The sequence below is a fragment of the Tenrec ecaudatus genome, chromosome 12, assembly GCF_050624435.1.
Source record: "Tenrec ecaudatus isolate mTenEca1 chromosome 12, mTenEca1.hap1, whole genome shotgun sequence".
In the NCBI taxonomy this organism is placed as follows: Eukaryota; Metazoa; Chordata; class Mammalia; order Afrosoricida; family Tenrecidae; genus Tenrec; species Tenrec ecaudatus.
The window spans coordinates 133,893,045-133,912,405 of record NC_134541.1 but is presented as its reverse complement, the minus strand read 5'-3'; the positions used below and the strand labels follow the sequence as shown (position 1 = coordinate 133,912,405).

Here is a 19,361-nt window from a genome sequence, read left to right as displayed (position 1 = left end):
GAAGGGAGGCCCTGGGTGGGCCGAGGCGTGTGTCCTGTTGTCTCAGCTCTCATTTGTATTGATGCAGAATGAATCCTGGGCATGATGACCCCTCCCAGTGGCAGATGGTGTGGCTTCGTGTCATTTCAAAGGTCACAACCACTGACCTTTGACTGGGAGCAGAGGGCTGACAGGTTTCGTGCCCCTCCCCCAGCAGCACATGACATTTGCTTTGTCTCAGTGAAGGGTCTGGGGAATGGACACGACAGAAGATAATCTAAATGTCAAATTTCTGCTCTCACATCCATGAGGCAAACCATCGAAAGAGCTACAGAAAAATTCTCTCTCCTCACACTGGACACCACCTTTGATACAAGCACACTCAGCATGAGCTTGACACGTATCAGCTGTGCACTTTCTACACGTCGACTCGCTCTTATGAACTCTCACAGCTAGAGAACACATCATTGTGGGGAACTAGATATAAGAACCAGGATGCCCCGTTCCAACCGCAGTTGACTTGTCTCGACCAAACCTTATCTAGTTGGAATCTAAGAGGTGGCCTCCAGATTCTCTCCCTACCGTAATCCTCCTTAGGCCACCCTACCCGATTGCCACACCAGGGGATAAGTCACTCCTGAGGAAAAGTAACCATCTGCTCCATGCAACATAGTATCGTGTTGAGTAGTAAGTGATACTTTGGTCCAAGAAAGCAACATCTGGAGTCTGACCAACTTCATGGTCATGAACACTAGCGGTAACAATGGAAACATGTTCAGACCAATCATGAAAGAGAGCCTATCACAACTATCATTAAGGGTAAAAATAATACAATCCCCTCAAAATGCAGTTCTGTATTATACGGCTTCTTTCTCCATTAGGAGAAATCGAATGTGTACAAGGAGGTTCTCTGAATTAATCCTGGAACTGCATGGGAATCTAGAGTAATCTCAAGAAAGCTTTGAGCTTAAAGACAATGACTTTGTAATCCTCTTTGGTACAGATAGACAAGCTAATGGCCATAGTTTGCCAAACCTGGGCGATGCAGTGAGTTCATGAGACCTGACAAACAATTTCAGAGAGAAAATGCAGTTAGTGTCATTTCAACAGCAAGCGCTTTAAGCAAATACAGAGGAGCTTCAACAAGTTGGTGGAAAAATAGAATTAAAAGATAATAGAAAGTTTCCTCCACCTTTTTCAAGACACCCTATATGTGAAACATATACAATGTCCTGCTTGCAACTATCTTTTCATTGTTAAGGCAATTAACACAGGAGATACAGCGTACTCACTCACTGCCAAGGTCTACCTAATGGACCTTGTCACACGTTTTATGGAGTTGTTCAATTCAACTCAGAGCGACCCCATAAGTCAGGGCAGAACTGCACCTTTGAGTTTCCGAGGCTCTCAATCTTTCCAGGAACACAACTCTTTGTCTTTCTCCCCAGTAGATGCTGGTGGGTTTGAGACGCTCACCTTTGAGTTAGCAGATCAATGTGTAGCCCATTATGCTATCAGAAGGCCTGAGGAGATAAAATTCCAAATAACCAAACTCACTGCCATGAAGTCTATTCCAACTCCTAGTGATCCTACAGCTAGGTGTGTAGCAACCCGATGATGTCATGAAGCAGGCAGCTTTATGGACTAGTGCAGTCGGCTTTAGATGAGTGGTTAAGAACGAGGTTCCATTTCCAGCCCTCACAGGACGATGGTAAGCATTTCTGTGTTGTCTTAGAATCAATGGGAAGTAGGAAAAGGCCGTGGGAGTCGGTGAGAGGGTAGCAAACATTGTGGAAAGGGCCAGGCAGTAAAATTTTTTAGAAGAGATATTTCATCTTGATTTCAACGCCACTGCTGAAGTACAAAAGCAGTCAAACACAATGAGCAATTAAGGGTGGCTGTGTCCGATAAAATTCTATGACACTCATTACCAAGCTGGATTTGGCCAGCGGGCTGCAGTCTGCTGACCCTAGGACCGAGCTGTCCAACATCATAGGGTTTAGAGCGTGCTGGTAGGAAATCGTGAACTAGTCTCTACGTCCACTCAGCGTTAAGTTGGTTTCCCTAAGGTGAACAGTAGTTAAAAAACAACCACAACCTAGAAAGCAGCACAACTTGCAGATACTGCATAAAAACTACAATCAGGAGGGAGGGGAGTTGGGGAAAGGAGCAGCTGATATCAAGGGCTCAAGTCGAAAGAACATGTCTTGAAGATGATGATGGCAAGATATGTATAAAAACGTGTTTGACCCAATAGATGTATGTGGATTGTGTTAAGAGCTGTAAGAGCCCCCAATAAAACAAATTTTAAAAACTAACTAAAACCAAGCAGGAAGATGGAGAATGGAGACAGGTAGCACAGGGCGGGAAGAGGTGGACAGCGGACATAGCCCAGAAGGATTTGCCTTAAACCAAGGGGAAATAGAATGTGCAGTAACCACTGGATGTGAAACAGGTGATGCGCTCTGGAAACGTCTACCTGCTTCACAATGAAAAAGTTAAAGGTACCAAAGAAGCGAAAATGACTGTGACTTTCTCAAGTGACTGATGGGGAAGAAATGAAGAATGAACCTATCAGGATGGGCCATGCGGAAACGTGAATACCTGCGATGCTGAGAAACAGCAATCACCTGTGCCTTCAAGTGACAGAAATCAAACACACACACACACACACACACACACACACACACCTCCACAAGATGAACCCCACGTGGCAATAGGAGGCCAACAGAAGACAGAGAAATCAGCAGAAAGAGTGCCACCAGGGGTGAGGGGAAGGGCAAAGAAGGCAAATAGAGACATCTGCTTCCTGAGAAGCCGCGAGGTGCCTGCAGACCGAAGGGGTATACCATGTTCAGCGAGAAACCATGAGGCATACTCTAGACAACATCTTGAAGTGCTCGGGGAAAAGGAAAACATTGCTCCACTCCAAGGAGAAAACCAAAGAGCAAACAAAAGATGCTTCAGACGTCTGGGGGAGGCGGTGGGGAACTGCCAGCTTTAATGTTTCTTGGCAACAACGTTCAATGTCTGCAATCAAAAGCACAGTTAGAGAGAGGATTGTAATAAAGCCCAAGACAGATACTTTCCAGGAAGACGGCACTGAAGCTCTGGTTGAAAGGGGTGATTGAAGGTCAAACCAGCATGCAGGGGAGAAGTCAAGAGAGGGGAACCCGGAAAAGCCGAAAGCGTGGAGATACCATGAGAAAACCATCACTCTGCGGAGTGAAACAGGTATCGCTCACTTTATGAACCTGGCAAATTCTTGGAAGTTTCCCCTCGGATTGTACTCAGGTGTTCACTGAAGTGAATTCCGCATATTTTATTAACTATCACATGCTGTCGATTCCCATTATTCACAGTAGTTCTGTTCTACACAGTTGCTGCGAACGCTGAATTAACCAGTACTAAAACTCTGAGGAGCTAGGTTACAACGTCTTCCTCAACCAATTCCTAGATGGCCTGGGATATGCGCGCTTCTATTTAAAGTAATGCTTCTCAACATTCCTAATGCCATGGCCCTTTCATACAGTGCCTCATGTGGTGGTGACCCCCCAACCATAAAATGATTTTCCATGCTATTTCATCACTCTCATTTTGTTACTGTTATGAATCGGGGGACTCCTGTGAAAGCGTTGTTCAACCCCCAAAGGGATCATGACCCACAGGTTGAGAACTGCTGATTGAAAGGCACCTCACTTAATTGATACAGTGGATTCATTCACCTTGAACTCATGACTAACAGTACCATAACTCACACCTGATTGGTGAGCACCTAAGGCATGACTGAAGATGATGGACGCCAGGCATTTATTTCCTACGACACATCACAGCCTACTTGTGCTAGGAAACAGGAGATGGCACCCCTGGTGCTGCCGCCAAGGGTCGCTTAAACTTTGAGACCACCAACAAAAAGCCAAAGAACACAAAAGGACATGTGGCAATGCCATGAACAGGGCACTTTGGACCTCCTGGTAACGGAAGCAGGAGAGAGTGTCGCCTGGTCTACGCTCTGCTGGGGACCCGTCAATCACTGAACTCAAACTTTTCGCTACAGGAGCATGTCCAAGAATGAATGTGACGTCTTGATATGAGGTTAGAGAAACATTTTAGCAAGAGGGCGAATTTGAAAACACAAATTGGTGAACACAGATGGTAAGATACGTTAGACTCTCTTCAGGAATTTCTTACGGAGTTAAATATGTAACTAACATTTGGCCTCGCGGTTGCATTCTGGTGTTTACCCAAAAGAGATGAAAACAGAAAACTTCAAAAAGATTGCTGCAAGAAAGACTATCCTGGATTTAACCCATAATAAATAAATTCCTTATATTAGATCATCAGAAGATTCATGACAGTTATAACAAAGAAAAGCTCCCCCCAAAGAGAAAAACACAAGAGGGTATCATGCAAATGTACCAAGAAGTGAATGGCTCGACACGTTATGGTATTACTTAAAGAATCAAACTTTTAAAAAATGATTCAAATTAGGGCAACATGTAAAGCCATGGGGGCATCTCAACCACATTGCCCACTGAGAGTGACAAGCTGGATCCCACAGAGTACATGCGACGTGACTCAATGTATGTGACGTTCTCTCACTTCCACCGAGTCCACGCTGACTCACAGAGACCCTATAGGAAAGAACAGACCGGCCCTTTTGGGTTTCTCGAAACGGTAACTCTAGATGGGAACAGACAGCCTCATCTTTCTCCTGCAGAGCTTGTGGCTGGTCAGCAGCTTGGGGTGTCTCCCTTCCACCACCAGGGCTCCTACAAAAAGTTCCAGACGAGGTGAAAGACGTTAGATTAATAGCGATCTGAACAAGAGAGGCGGGGTTTGACTGCTAAGAACAAGAGGGGACCCTTCTGGAGGGATGGAAATATCTTAGCTCTGGCTGCAGGGTCTATACACTTTTTAAAGATCAGTGAGTTGTACCCATAAGGATGCAATTCACTAGAGGTGAGTTCATCTTCAAAAAGGCTGAGGAGAATGTGGACATGCCATTCAATCCACCGCTATGGAATTTCCTTTCTTCCCATCTGCTCATCTTCCTAACACTCCACGAGCATCGCAGCTATCTGAAAAGAGACCCACCAGATGCTCATATGGAGGATATGGGTTACACGCGGGCTGCTAACCAGAAGGTCACTAGTTCGAAACCACCAGGTACTGTGTAGAAGGAAGATGAGGCTGTGTTCCCTTAAAGGGTTACAGCCTCGGAAACAGGGTAGTCCCACCCTGTCTTGTAGGGTCGCTATGAAGGCAGTGAGTAAGAGGTTAATCCTAGTGGCTTCTAAGGCAGGGGTGAGACTCAGGAGAGTGGCTGTACTGGCTTTGCACTTTTTCTACTATGAAAATATTATGCGGGGAGGGGGGGGAAATGAGGAGCTGATACCAAGGGCTCAAGCAGAAAGCACATGTTTTGAGAATGATGATGGCAACAAATGTACAAATGTGCTTGACACAATGGATGGATGGATTGTGATAAGAGTTGTACGAACCTCCAATAAAATAATTTTTTAAAAGAAAATATTATGTAGCTGTCATAACAATTCTAGGCAAAAATCCACTGCCCATCACAGAGGTAGATTCTCAAAGATACTGACAGCCCAAGGAGCACCAAGTAGGAATAATATACAACGTTTAATAGCCGAATCACGCACCACCACCAGCGCCCCCCAACCACCAAAAGAACTCACTGGCACCCAGCAGATGCTGACTCATAGCAACTCTACAGAACAGGGTAGAATTGCCCTTGTGAGTTTCTAAGACTGTATTGTAGCTCGGAGTAGAAAGTCTCAGTGTGTACCCATGAAGCCACTAAGGCTCCACCATAATCACAGTTTCCTTTATATCTTCTACCTTCTCCCAAAAACACATCCTGAAAAGGACATCTATACACATAATCAATACAAACTCTATCAATCTTGATATAAAGTTTAGATAATGTGGGATATAAAAAGGCCTTCACCCCAGCTGGTATCCCCCCAAATATAATGCCAAACCTAAGAGGCTGCTTGCCAGCACATGGTGGCAAGTGAGATGTTTGGAGCTCATCTCCCTGAAGTATCAGCCATGCAGAGCAATCAGACCGCAGTCTGGTCCACTGTAGGTGGGGCTCACTCCCTATTGATAAGATACTGATGGTTTCCGTGGAGAGCTCACATCCAAGGTTAGGCTGCCATCCTGAATCTAGGATCCTCCAGTCTTGTCACATATGTATCCCTAATCGCTCTTCTTCCTACTGTACATATGCCCCTAAATCGTCCCCTCCCGTTGGTATATTACCTACAGTACAACCCTTTCCTGTGAAATCTGTCTTTATCTGCAATCAGGGGGCTTACCCGCCCCCCAAGATATATAAGCCTTGTTTATAAATAAATTGCTCTCTCTTCCGGTCCCCTCTCCTCCAGTCCTCCTTCCCCCTCCCTCCTTCTCTTCTTCCCCGCTCCCTCTACCTCTCTCCCCTGCCCTCTCCTCCTCCCACAACCCCCCGGGGACCACTGAGAAGGACTGAGGTGAGCACGCTACCATGAAATGTGCCTGACCTTTATTTTACTCTCTTTCCTATCTCTCTATTCTCTATGACTTTACTGTAATCTTTATGTGCTGTAGCTGAATGATTATGCCTACTGGACCTGTGATTATTCATTAGGGGATGGCTCCCCTCACAATATGTGTAAACTTTATAAGTCTATATAAAGTTTATATAAATATATAAGCTTTACAAAATATATAAGTACATATATACACATAAATATATATATTTCCTATCCCGGAATATATTATTTGCATATATTTGTAAAAATATGTATATTTATATATATCAACACACACAGCTAGATTTCCTCTCTTGGGTGTATTATTTGGAGAATGTTTAAGAAGTAAAGGAGACCCCATTCATGATTTCAATTTCATGTTTCCCCTCTCATCTCGAAATGTTGAAGTTGATCTCATCAGAAGCGGCCCTTTCTGCAAAGGAGAACCAAGACGTCAATAATCATTCTGGGAACCTGAGGACGGAGTCTGTGAGGTGGTGGGTTAAGCATCAGGCTGCTCACTAGAGGGTCAGCAGGTTGATCCAACCTGTGCTCTATGGGAAAAAACAGCAGCTGTCTGCTTCTGTAAAACAGGTGTGCAGTGGCGGAAACCCTATGGCGGAGTTCTGCTCTGTTTCACGGGGCAACTGGGACTGGGCTGTAACTCAATGGTGGTGGTGGTAATCTTAGGGTCCCAGGACCTAAGTCAAAGGGATTCCATTTAGGGGGCTGCCTGTGGTAACTCCAGTGGTATGTTCCATGGATTAGGCATATTGGTCTTATAATACCTTCTGGGAAATTGTGGGGGGAATTACACCACCAGGCCACTGGATGTCACTGCAGGTTTGTGGAGCATTACCCACGGGGGCTTAGACTGGATCATGAATAAAAGAACTCGTAAAGTGCTACTAGGAGTCCTGGTGGTGTACTGGTTATGCCGTGAGCTACTAGCCACAAGCTCAGCAGTTCGAAACCCCCTGCCACTCTTGGGAGAAAAGTCTACGCTTTCTACTCCCATAAAAAGTTACAGCCTTGGAAATCCACAGGGGCCATCTGACCCTGTTCTACAGGCTCACTGTGAGCTGGAATCACTTAGATGGCAGTGGCTTTGGGAAGGATTGCAGAAGAGGAAGGCCAGGCTGTCAGGCTTTGAGGACCCACAGCCAAAAGACCGATAAATACCGGTGCCTTGAAGATATACAGTATGCCAACGAGAAGCCTTCTGTCTGCAAAGTCTTGACTTGAGCAGCTTGAAGAGTCTGGGAGGAATGAACCATCGAAGGCTAACTGGTCTCGTGGCCAAGTCCAAGAACAAAAGGCATGAACCCTGTCTCCCTGTCCAGCCAAGCAAGTGAGCATCACCGTGAATTCAGAGGTGGTGCTGTGCTCCCCAGCAAGGCGATTGTACAGCAAAGGTTTCCAAAAGCATTCAAGACCATTCTGGTCACAGACACAAAAGGTGACCCTGGACAGAATGGGGGTGGTGGTGGTGCTGCTGGATAGAATGGGGGAGGTGGTGGTGGGGAATGTAGAATGACATTGGAATTTCTAAAATATAAAATAAAGTCCAGACTTACTAGACTGAAAGAGACGAGAGGATTTCCCTCACCCCAAGGCTTGTTTGAAGTTGTTTGAATTTCCCTTCAGATTTGGAATTGAAGCCATTCCTAGAGGCCCACGTTTCAGGAAAATAATGGATTGGCTCATAAAACAAACAATATTACACATGAATACTGTGCTTCTTTAAATAATCAAATATGCAAGCTCTAAAGGAGCCCTGGTGGCATAGTGGTTGGGCTACTAACTGTAAGGTCAGCAGTTCGAAACCACCAGCCTCTCTGCGGGAACAAGACAAAGCTTTCTACTCCTGTAAAGAGTTACAGTCTCAGAACCTCACAGGGGGCAGTTCCACCCTGTCCTATAGGGTCTCTGTGAGTCAGTACCCACTGGATGGTACTGAGTTTGTGGTTTTTTAACCATTAACATTTACTATAAATCAATGTTTTCTAAAGTAAGTGACAGCGCCCTCTATGGGTCACTGGCACGATTCACACAGGGCTTCACAAGTGTGTACCTACATCTACTTATCCTCCGTATGGCCTATAGTAGAAAAGTTTCTATTCCCAGAAGCAGGGTGACTCAGAATTTTTGTTTTTAATGAAAAGGGGGGTAGTAGGCCAAATATGTTTGATATGCTCTAACGCACAGATGGGAAGATAACCAGGGGTGGGGTGGGGGGCAGGGAAGTCAAACAAAGGGAAACCAAACAAGCCCAATGGAAATAAGAAGGATGCAGACATATTGGAAACGGATGTCACGGAGCAAGCTGCACAGAACTTACCCCACAGGAACCACGCAAACACGCGAGCTCCGAACTCACTGCCATCAGAGTCAATGCTGAGAACTGCCCCCTGTGAGTTTCTGAGACTGTAACTTGTTAGGGAGCAGGCAGCCTCGTCTTTCTCCCAAGAAGTGGCTGATGGTTTCGAACCGCTGATCTTGTGGTTAGTAGCCCAATGTGTAACCAGTACGCCACCAGGGCTCCTACCAAAACGTGAGTGGGAAAGGGATACTCCCCCACTGGGACAGTGATGTAAAGGAGAAAACAGGCCACTGGGAGACCAGGCGCCAATCTGGCATCTAATGAAGATTGCATCACTTTAGAATTTCGCTGTTGGGGATTGAAAAAAAAGTGAGGAAAATTGGAGGAACGATTCATTAAAGAAACACTGCAGATGAAAGAGGAAATGCTAGTTGTCCCCACAGGGCACATCAGATGTTTGGTTTCGCTCTCGTTTCCTTTATATCAGCTCTTACCACCCAAAGAAGTTATTGCTGAATGACTCAAAAATACCGATTTCCCCCCCTTAAAAAAGGAGAGGGAGGGGGCGTTTAAATCAAAACAAATGCCTAATTCCCATGGAAATAGAAGGCCATGGGATTCGCTTCAGAATCGTTCTATCAGGAGCAGATTCTGTGTCTATACTGATTAATTCCAGCCGAGCTGGAATTTGCATGCAATTTACAATCACTCCCTTTCCACAAATGTCTCCATTTAGTAGTATTTTGAGCTTGGCATGACAAGATTATTGCAAATCACAGCACCATCAACGGAGAATCTTCTGTGAAAAAAATTAACAATTTCATAGGAAATACTGCAAAAAGCAGTGCCTGGTTTCAGGAAGACTAAACACAGTATTGCCATTATTATTGTTCTGGGCCGGGGTGGGGTGGGGTGTTACTGGTGGCGGTTATCTTGGATTCACCACCATCGAATATCAACCAAGAACCTTCCACAGACACCTTCTTGTTACTCTCTCTCGTACAGTTCCTGATGCTGAAAGGACAAGTTAAAAAAGCAGAAAGCGCATTTTGAGAATGATGAGGGCAGCGAATATATACGCGTACTTTACACAATTGATGTATGTATGGATTGGGATAAGAGTTGTATGAGCCCCAATAAAATGATTTTTTTTAAAAAGGCAACAGCGAGATGATGGCTTTGGGGTGGTAATAACGCTGGAACGCTCACCTCCATGTGCAAATTAAGGTGTATTTTGAAAGCTATTGTTTCTGGAATCTCAAATGCCCTCCACCCACACCACCTGTGTGGCCATCAGAGCCAGGCACGGGAACTCTGAGACTAGCTTCTCACCATCTGAGAATTACTTTATAGGATGATTTTATAGGGCCGAGGAGAGTCACTCTTCCACGGAGCCTTGAAGACGCGGTCTTCCGGGCAAGACTCAGAAAGCTTACAAGGTGAGTCGAGAACCTTCTGCCTGAGGAAGATCTAGCATCATTCACAGAAGCAAAAGCACCATCAGATGCCAAACACTCTTTGTTTATCGGGGGCCGCATGGGGGAAATTCCAGTCTCTGTCCATTCTGCGCAGTCCCATGACATGTGGCAAAGGAGCCCTGGATACTGCCAGGTTAAGGGCTAGTCCTCTAACTGCAAGATCAATGGTTCAAAGCTGCCAATATGGGAGAGAGTTGAGTTTCTCTGCCCTGTAAAGATCTATAGTGTCTGAGACCCTATGTAGGGTTTCTATAAGTAGAATTTGACTGGATGCCGCAGGTGATGGGTATATGGTAGGCTGACTTTCTCAGGGAGTTCAACAGTAACGTCATCAGCTTCCATCAAGTTCCAATGTAGTCGGCAGCCCAACATTTCATTAATATGGCATGCCTTATTTAAAACAAATCTTCCTGCACAGAGGTGAGAACGTAGACACTCTTTGGGTAAAAATAATTTTATGAATTTTGGTTGCTCCTAAGAAGTTGTAACTTTTTAAAAAGGGGGTATAAATCTTTACGGGAGCAGACAGCCTCATCTTCCTCCCATGAGATGGCTGGTGGGTTCAAACTGCTGACCTGGTGGTTAGCAGCCCAACTTGCAATCCACCACACCGCCAGAGCTCCTCTGTGGGCTCCACAGATGACAGACATTTTTAAAAGACATGTTTTCTAATTTTACTGCTACTAGCGATCACCTCAACACACCCGAGTGTCAGTCCCCGCCATAGTTCCTTTGGTGTCTGATTCCCAAAATTCAAAATATACTTAAAATTGTCTGAGATATTATAGGCTCTATGTCGGAACCCAAATCCTGAAGTCCCCTTTGAAAGTCCTCTGCTCCCGGAAGCCAGTTGATCCTGATTGACACGCAGATCCTGAGAAGTCTAACGGCATGTTTCCACGGTTTCACCCGGTACCGGGGTCTTGCCAGCATTCCGTGGCACCCGCAACCAGTGATCTCACACGTCAGCATGAGCTCAGCAGAAAGGATCACGCGTGCTTCAAACACGTGTGAGGACCGCAGCAGGAGCAGCACCCTGGCCTCCCCCAGACATGCCAGGTGCCCTTGAAACAGCCCCAAAGGGATGGAATCTCCCGAGGTACCTTCTGGAAAGAGCCGTGGCATCATCAGCATCGGGAGGGGAGCTGATTAAAGATGCAGGTTGATGCTGCGGCAAAAGCAATCAGAGGGCAGCTGAACCGTGACTTTGTAAAAAGAAGAAGAAAGGGTGAAGGGAAGCTGTTTGTATAGCGTTTTCTAAATGTATGCTTTGTCTGAGAGAAATACGCAAGGTGTCCTCAAGCCCTTCATGTAGCGAGTCAGCGACCAAGAGGCGCATGCCCCCTACAAGATGGGCTGCAGCCACGTGCAACATGTAATGACGATTGTGACGACGGTGGAGAGGACACACCTGCAGTGTTTGTTTTGTGGGGTCCCTATGAATCGGAGGAGACGCGACGGCACCCTAACCACAAGACCTGTGAGGGGAACCTATCGAGGGTAGGTCTCTCTTTATACGCTATGTTTTACTCCCAGGCAAACAATGCGGAAGCCAGAACCCCACGCCCTCAACGCTTGTCCTGTATCATCAAGACCTTTTATGGACAGATGGCACATCACATGGCAGAATCCTAATCCTTCTCCGTGACGTGCCCTGCTCCTCTGAGACTCAACTTCACGCTCCCACAGGTCACCTCCCTTCGGACAACCTACAGGCCTCTTCGAAACCACATGTCCTCGCATAGCTCACTAAGCCAGAGGCAGGTCTAGGGCGAGACCCATGCCTTGAATTGTCAGCCTGTTTTGATCACCACTCTCCATTGCCACATGGTGCTTGATTCTGGAGCAATAGAAGCACAAACAGGGCAGTAATTCTTCATGCCCTCCCCTCACCCCCATGGTCACTGCCACCCTGTCCCACTGGCCCTGTCAGTTCAGCATCCTGAATGTCTGCTGGAGAATCGCTCCCTTCCCAAGCGCACTGCTGCCACTCTCCTTTCCCCTGGATTCTTTCTTGCCTCCAACCTCAACCTGGCAAAAGCTCTCCTGTTCCACAAGACTGCCTGGATGATCACACACACACACACACACACACACACACACACACACACACCCCAACTGCATCTCTCTCCCTGGATGATCTTACACACACACACACACACACACACACACACACACACACACACCAACTGCATCTCTCTCCTACCCACAATCCTTCAGTGGGGCTCCACTACCTGCGCTAGAAAATACAGCCTCTTTAATAAGACTCAACAAGATGGTGTGTGCCTTGGACACGTCATTTCTAGCCTCATCCTTCGAAAGCTCAGGCATGAGAATTTACCTGCTTATCCCCGAAAGCACCAGGTGCCTTGCATTGGGTGTTTGCTTGTGAAACCCCATGGGACTGGATTCCACAGCGTGCATGCACACACGTACACACACACACACACACACATACACACATTTTATTCCTCTGGCCAATGCGCCTACTTATTTCAAGAACCATTTCAGGCATAACACCAGAGAGCCTCTCTGAGCTGCCCCTCGATCATGCAGCAATATTCCTGGGAGGGAATTAGACTCCCACGAACACTGTTTACTTGGAGTTCTCCCTGCTTCCACCAGCCAAGCCGTCAGGAGACCATGAACTCATTCAGACAGCTTCTGTCAAATCAGATGGGGTTCCCCCAGAGTTAATTTTCAAAGTTCCGGTGGGCATTCCAAAGTAAGAACCCAGCCATTCAGGGAAAGAACTACATCTTTCTTCCCACTACATTCAGCCCTCCCCACTGTGCCTGGGTCATCATGGCCCCTCAAGGAAGGTGGTAGGCAGTGGAGGAGGGGCAAGACAAAAGTGATGTGAAAGACTAACATTGTGAATGATTAAACACATGAGAGAGAAAACAAAGACATGGCCAAGCATGCAACAGGATGAATTAAAATCATCAAGTTGCTATGATCTAAATTAGTTTTCCTAACTCACATGAAGGGCCGTCGTGGGCTGGAGGTGTGAGGCAGAGAAATGGATCTCCAGTGGTACAAAGGACCCTCACACACACCCAAAACTCACTGCCATCAAAGTGATTCCGGCTCATAGCAACCCTAGAGAACAGAGTGGGGTTCTGGAGGCTGGAGAGCCGTGGTGGTGTAGTGGTTACACGGGTCGCAATCCACATGGTCGGCAGTTCTAAATCACCAGCAGCACCTTGGAAGACAGCTTCAGAAACCCACAGTGGGTCGCTATGAGTCAGCACTGACTCAATACCAGTGAATTGGGTTTGGTCTGGGAGAAGCTTGATGGGAGTAGACAACTTCATTGTTCTCCCAAGGAGAGACTTGAGGGTAGCGGCCCGATGTGAACAACATCACATCGGGCCGCTACCCTCAAGGCTGAACAACATCAAATGCCCAGAAATGGAAGAAGGGAGATCCCGTGGAGAAGAAATTCCAGGCATCCTCTACTCTGCAACAACAGTGGGTCATAAGGCATCCTGGTGGCATAGTGATTCTGAGTTGGGCTGGGAGCCACATGGTCAGCAGTTCAAAACCACCAGCAGCTCCAAGGGAGAATGACTTGGCTTTTTACTCCCGTAAACACAGTCTCAGAAACCCAGAGGGGGCCACTATGAGTCAGCACTGACTACGTGGCAGCGAATTTGGTTTTGTTTGTGAGCTCTAAATCTGCTTGCTTGGGGTTTTCCATCTTGCTTGGGATGAGCCTCCTGAGCAGTCAGAGGCTTGTCCCTGAAATCCTTTGGGCTGCCTATGAGCCAATGATTCCGTGGAGTAGCAAAAAGAGGTGATTCGAGGTCACTTCACAATTTGGTCCTCATAGGAACAAAGCTTTCTCTCCCATGCAGAGCAGCCCCCAATTCTGGGAAAGCTAGTGGGTCGGCTGCAATTTGATAGGCACAGGTGGTATGGCCAACTGTAAGTGCCTGGACTCTCGCTGGCATTGCTGTAGCTCTTGGACTTCACACAGGGTGTCAACAGAGGGGAGTGGGAGGTAGATGGAGCCAAGACGAGATGGCACAGTGAGAGGCGAACAGATTTGGTGTGGGAGGAACAGAGAGAGGACAGACCATTTCTGGACACCAGTCTTTGAGGCTGGGCTCATTTGTGAACAGAGCAAGATGAAGCTGTGGACAGATGAGTTCGGGCACAGGGTCTGTCACAAGTCAGATGGCACAAGCAGCAGGAGACTTCAGCTGGAAACCAGTATTACTATGACTTGGCAGATGGGGCTGCTCTGTGTTCAGATTCTATTTCAGGTGCGAGTGACTCTTCAAGAGCACAACCTACTTCTGGCTTCTCCCTTTTCTCTAAACAGACCTGATGGCCAAGTCCCTTTCTTCTTGAGCTGCTAAGGGTCAGGTCATACAAGGGAGGGTCTAAATCCACATTGCAGTTTGGAGAGTTCAAGGAGGAGGGGAGGGATGGGAGTTGGGCACCTAGGCGCGCCTGCTTTGATAGATGATGGATTACTCACTAAGTGTTCTGGTGGATCCATCATGGCTTTCAATTATGGCAGGAGAATGGTGACAGCCAGGAAAGGATCCCACAACAGAGGGATAACAACGTAAGCCAGAGGGCATCCCCATGTCCCATCAATGTGGACTTGCTCTTTCTAATGGACAAGAGTCCATAACCCCTTGAAAGAAGGGGTAAATGTGATTGAAGGCCCCTTTACAAGCTCTTGCTTTAAAAAGTTTTTAATTTGCTTATTTTTGACACGCAAGAGTTATTGACACATAATTCAATGGTCTGCTTCTATTGCGAAGGGTTGGGTAATCATCACAATGAATTTTAGAACATTTTCTACATTTTTGTACTGTTCTTAGCTCCCTGTTCCTCCACCCACTCACCCCCACTCTCCCCCGCCGCCATAACCCCAGGAAGCTAGTCATCTAGTTGCTGTCTTTAAAGACTTACATATCTTGGATTTCAGATAAAGAAAATCATACAAAACCACCACCCAACAAAAAGATAAGGCACATTTTAAAAAGCCTAAATTCAAAAGAAAACAGAAAATATTAAAACCCAGAACCAAATAAAAAATTGATCAAGAGGGAAAACAAAGGGTAAGATGATAATATGTAGCCTAGCCACCTCTGGGTCAATTCCCTTTCCGATGCACTGTGTCAGCGGCATGGCAACCCACATCCACGGTCCATGACCGGATGGAATTCAATGGAGGCTCATTCTTTGTGCTGACTGCAAATGGACTGGGGGCTTTCACCATCATCCCTAGCCTTCTGCACACCAGGTGGTCAGAATTGAAGCGCTAGTACAATTCTCTCCTCTGATCTACAAGCCCTTTCCTAGCCAGAGTAAAGGTGAGTTCGATTCTCAGCTTCACGTGGTCAGGCACTTGATAAAAACAAAATAAAACCCATTGGATTCTACACATCTGATCCTATCTTTTTCCTTCTTTGTAAAATGATCACCCTGCTCTGGGATTCTACAAGTCTTAACTTCATGTGTAATCCTTGGCAGAGCTCAGCTGTGGCGGCGCTTAGTTTTCTCCCCCAAATTGAACAGAGATTTAAATGGAAGCCTTTGAAAAGCACAATATCCCTTCCCACAAGTCCCACCAAGCCAGGTCCCTACCTGACAATACCTTGGGAAAGGCGTCCTTCTAAGGTTGGTCCTTCCAAGGCTGGTTCGCATCAGGTGACTTCCACATGGGACAAACACAATGAGAATGGCAGCAGAGACTGTAGCCACCATGCCACCAGCTAGCTGGTCGTTGACCAACCCTGGAATGCAGCCCTCCTGAGGAGCTCCACAGCTGGTCCACTAGCCCAGCGCCAGATGTGGACTCCAAGAATGCTGTGCTGAAATGGGACCCTTCTGATCACAAAAAGGAACATCCAAGGGCCTAACCAAGCCGAGCACCAAAAGATAGGAGCAGACCTCTCAGCGGACCCTCTGCCACGTCCGTCCCCTTCCTTGGTACCACACAGAGGCCTTGGGGCGCCATGCTACCATGAGTCCATCTGTTTTCAGAACGTTTACTGGGTGACCTGTATGTATGCAGTGTGCCCAGTAGCAGACAGGCTTGGTCCCTGAGAAGAAAAATCCCCCAAACAAACATGGTGATAGCCAAGAAACCCCGTGGGGTGGGGGTGGGGGTGGGTAGAGTTGAGAAGAATCAGAAATATCAACCTTGATTTTCTCCCTCCCAGGCTAGACAAGGGAAAGGTTTTAAAGATCGATCTGCTCGCTGCTTTATTTTTCATTTTTAAGTTCTTAGATGGGGCCACCCAAACTGTATTCTTTGGAACAAAGAGAAGCCTTGTGCAAACACGTGTACCTTGTCTTTATCTTAGAAGCTAACCCAAGGCCTCCAAATCCCCTCTCTATTCAGAAAAGTCTAGAAAGCTTCATGCCCCAACATTTTGCTGAGTCCTTAAACAATGGCCAAGGTTATCACTTGCAGTACGTGCTGGGTGAGAACCCCTTAAGGCAGGTGCTCAATCTCTGAGGATAATGTGCCTCCAGTCCAGCTGTGATGCCAGGCAGGCTCCAAAGAGGAGTTCTACCGACCTCGTCGCTGGGTTTTATGGAAGCCTGCTTCCTCTTTCTGGGCTGGCCTCTTTCAAGTACTGCAGCAACCTGAAAGGACACAAGAAGGGCGATGCTTGCTGCTTTCTGGAGGATGACAAAGATAGACATGATATTTCTCCTCGTGCAAAAAAAAATGATTCCTTGAGTATGCAAACCCTCTGTTTTGTTTATTAGATGTGGCCAACCCATCTCTAGCACCTTCCCCCTATTTCAAGTCCAAGGAGGAAAACTGGGCTGTCCCCGTTTCCGCCGGCCCCATCGCTGCTGGACAACAATCTCCCAGGTGCCCAAAGTGACAGGCTTGCCTGATGGACATTTCCACCCCCCAGGCCCCTCAGGAAATGGCATAGAGACATAGGTAAAAGGTGATTTGGATCGACTGCTGTGTCACAAATTGTCAGGATCTGATTTAGAGACCTTGCTTTTGTCAAGAAAGACAGTTGGGCGTCTGCTTTAAAGAAGTGCTGGGAATATTTTCATCAAAGGTTTGAATTGAAAAACAGTGGGAGGTAGATATCAGAGATGGTGCCAGGAAAGGCTGGTGGATCTCTGCAATTACTATTAACGGAGGACAGCAGTGGTTCAATGAAGTAATTCAATCTGCTGGCCTACATTTTATCAGACAGCAATTTGGGGGCTCTGGCACAAAAGGCTGGCCAATATATATGGGCTCTCTTTCTGTGCATTTCCCCCCACTTTCCTAATTCCACTAAACAGCATAGTTGCTTCGACAAGCCCAATCACGCATCTCTCAGCACTTCACAAAGGCCCATGAGCTATTTCTCTGATGGAAATTCACAGGTGAAGGTTTTCAGGACGTGTGTGTGTGTGTGTGTGTGTGTGTGTGTGTGTGTGTTTGGTTTTTAGGAGATAGAGAGGTCTTGGGGTACAATAGGTTGATGTATCAAAGACACAGCAAATGATGGGAGACAAATCACAGGTCATTACAAAGAACAGAAACCCAGTCTTTCTAAGTCTTGTTGAAAACGCCTTCATTGAAGTATGGCTGACATGCCATCAACTGCACGTTTTCAGAGGATACAATTCGGTAAGCTTTGACGTGCAAGGACAGCCGGGAAAACCACCCTCACTGTCAATGTGAGAGACACGTCCATTATCCCTGAAGTTACGCAGGTCCTCGAGGTCACTGCTTCCTCCTCACCCTCCCTACACTCAACTCAATGCAGCTCAGCTTTCTTCTCTATGCATTCATTTTTTCCCCTAGAATTTTCTAGAAATGACATTTCTTGTAGTATAGACTTTTAAATGTAGATTTTAAAAAAACCCAGCATGAATTTAAGTGCATATGTATTGTCACATCAATCGTTTGTTCCTTGTTATTGCCAAATAGTACTCTAGCAACGATGGGCTCAAAGATAACAGATGTGAGCATGCCGTATGGCTGGCTGATGCTTAGTTCTGTTGTACACAGACAGGGTGCCTATGAGTTGGAACCGATTCAATGGCACCTAACAAAAATAATTCTTTTTTTATTGCTTCATCTCAAGTGTCTATTCATTCAACCAGTAGACAGCTGTCTCTGATTTTTGGCGATTACAAACCAAGTTGCTATGAACACATATGTCCGTGTCTTTGTATTGACATGTGCTTTCATGGCTCTTGGTCAGAGACCTAGGAGTGGATCAGCCAGATCATATGGTGGATATATGTTTACATGTTCATGGAACAAAGGCCCTGTTTTCCAATGTGGTTGTATCACATGACACCGACTAACAGAGTGAGGGAGGTCCAGGCCCTCCGTCTCCACTCTAACATTTGGATGGTCAGTGGTTTTCATTTTAGCCATTCTAATAGACGCTAATGTTTCCATTCACCTTCCCTAATAATTAAGGATGTTCTGCACTGTTTCATGTGCACTATTTGCCAGCTTTGTACCTTCTTTGGTGAATTAGACATGTAAATCTTTTTGCATACTATTTGAATTGGGATGCTTAAAAATTAAGGCATGCCAGGGTTGCTTTACACTTTCTCGATAAAACACCTTCATGAGACTCATGTTACAGAACATTCCGTATGGTCTGTGGGCCAACTCCATTCTCCGAACACTCCATCAGCTGTAGACCTCTAAATCAGCATCTTTTTCTCTTGGTACTTCGGAGAAGTTGGCCCAAGGTTTTATGGCGTTCATTTTTCCCCTTTGACATCATCTGTCATCCTCACCTTTGTTTCTCCACATTCACGGCACCCTCCCCATCAGCTGAAAACAACATTTTCTCTGTCACCGATTTGGATTAATATTAGTAGGTCTTGATGGTGGTTTCTTCCTGTTCTTGGGCTTGGATGTGTGGCTTTAGTTTTCATAAAGACATGGTTTCTTCATGTATCCTTGTCCCCAGTCCTTCTCATTTTATTAGTCAGTGTCAAGTAGCCTCTGGTGTTCTGTTGACGGTTTTAATATTTTTTCTTTGGGCTTCCTCCTAGTTTCTTTCTATTGGGATGCCTTCCAGT

The 19,361-nt window shown here is 46.3% G+C and overlaps 1 protein-coding gene and 1 non-coding gene across 6 annotated transcripts in view; both read right to left on the bottom strand.

Moving 5' to 3' along the window:
• Positions 1-19,361, bottom strand: part of AUTS2 (activator of transcription and developmental regulator AUTS2) — a 1,157,636-nt gene that overhangs the window by 612,121 nt on the left and 526,154 nt on the right. The window lies entirely within an intron of this gene.
• LOC142423699 (small nucleolar RNA SNORA26) lies at positions 16,830-16,952 on the bottom strand. Its single transcript, XR_012779302.1, has one exon. It is a non-coding gene; the product is annotated as a small nucleolar RNA SNORA26 (small nucleolar RNA).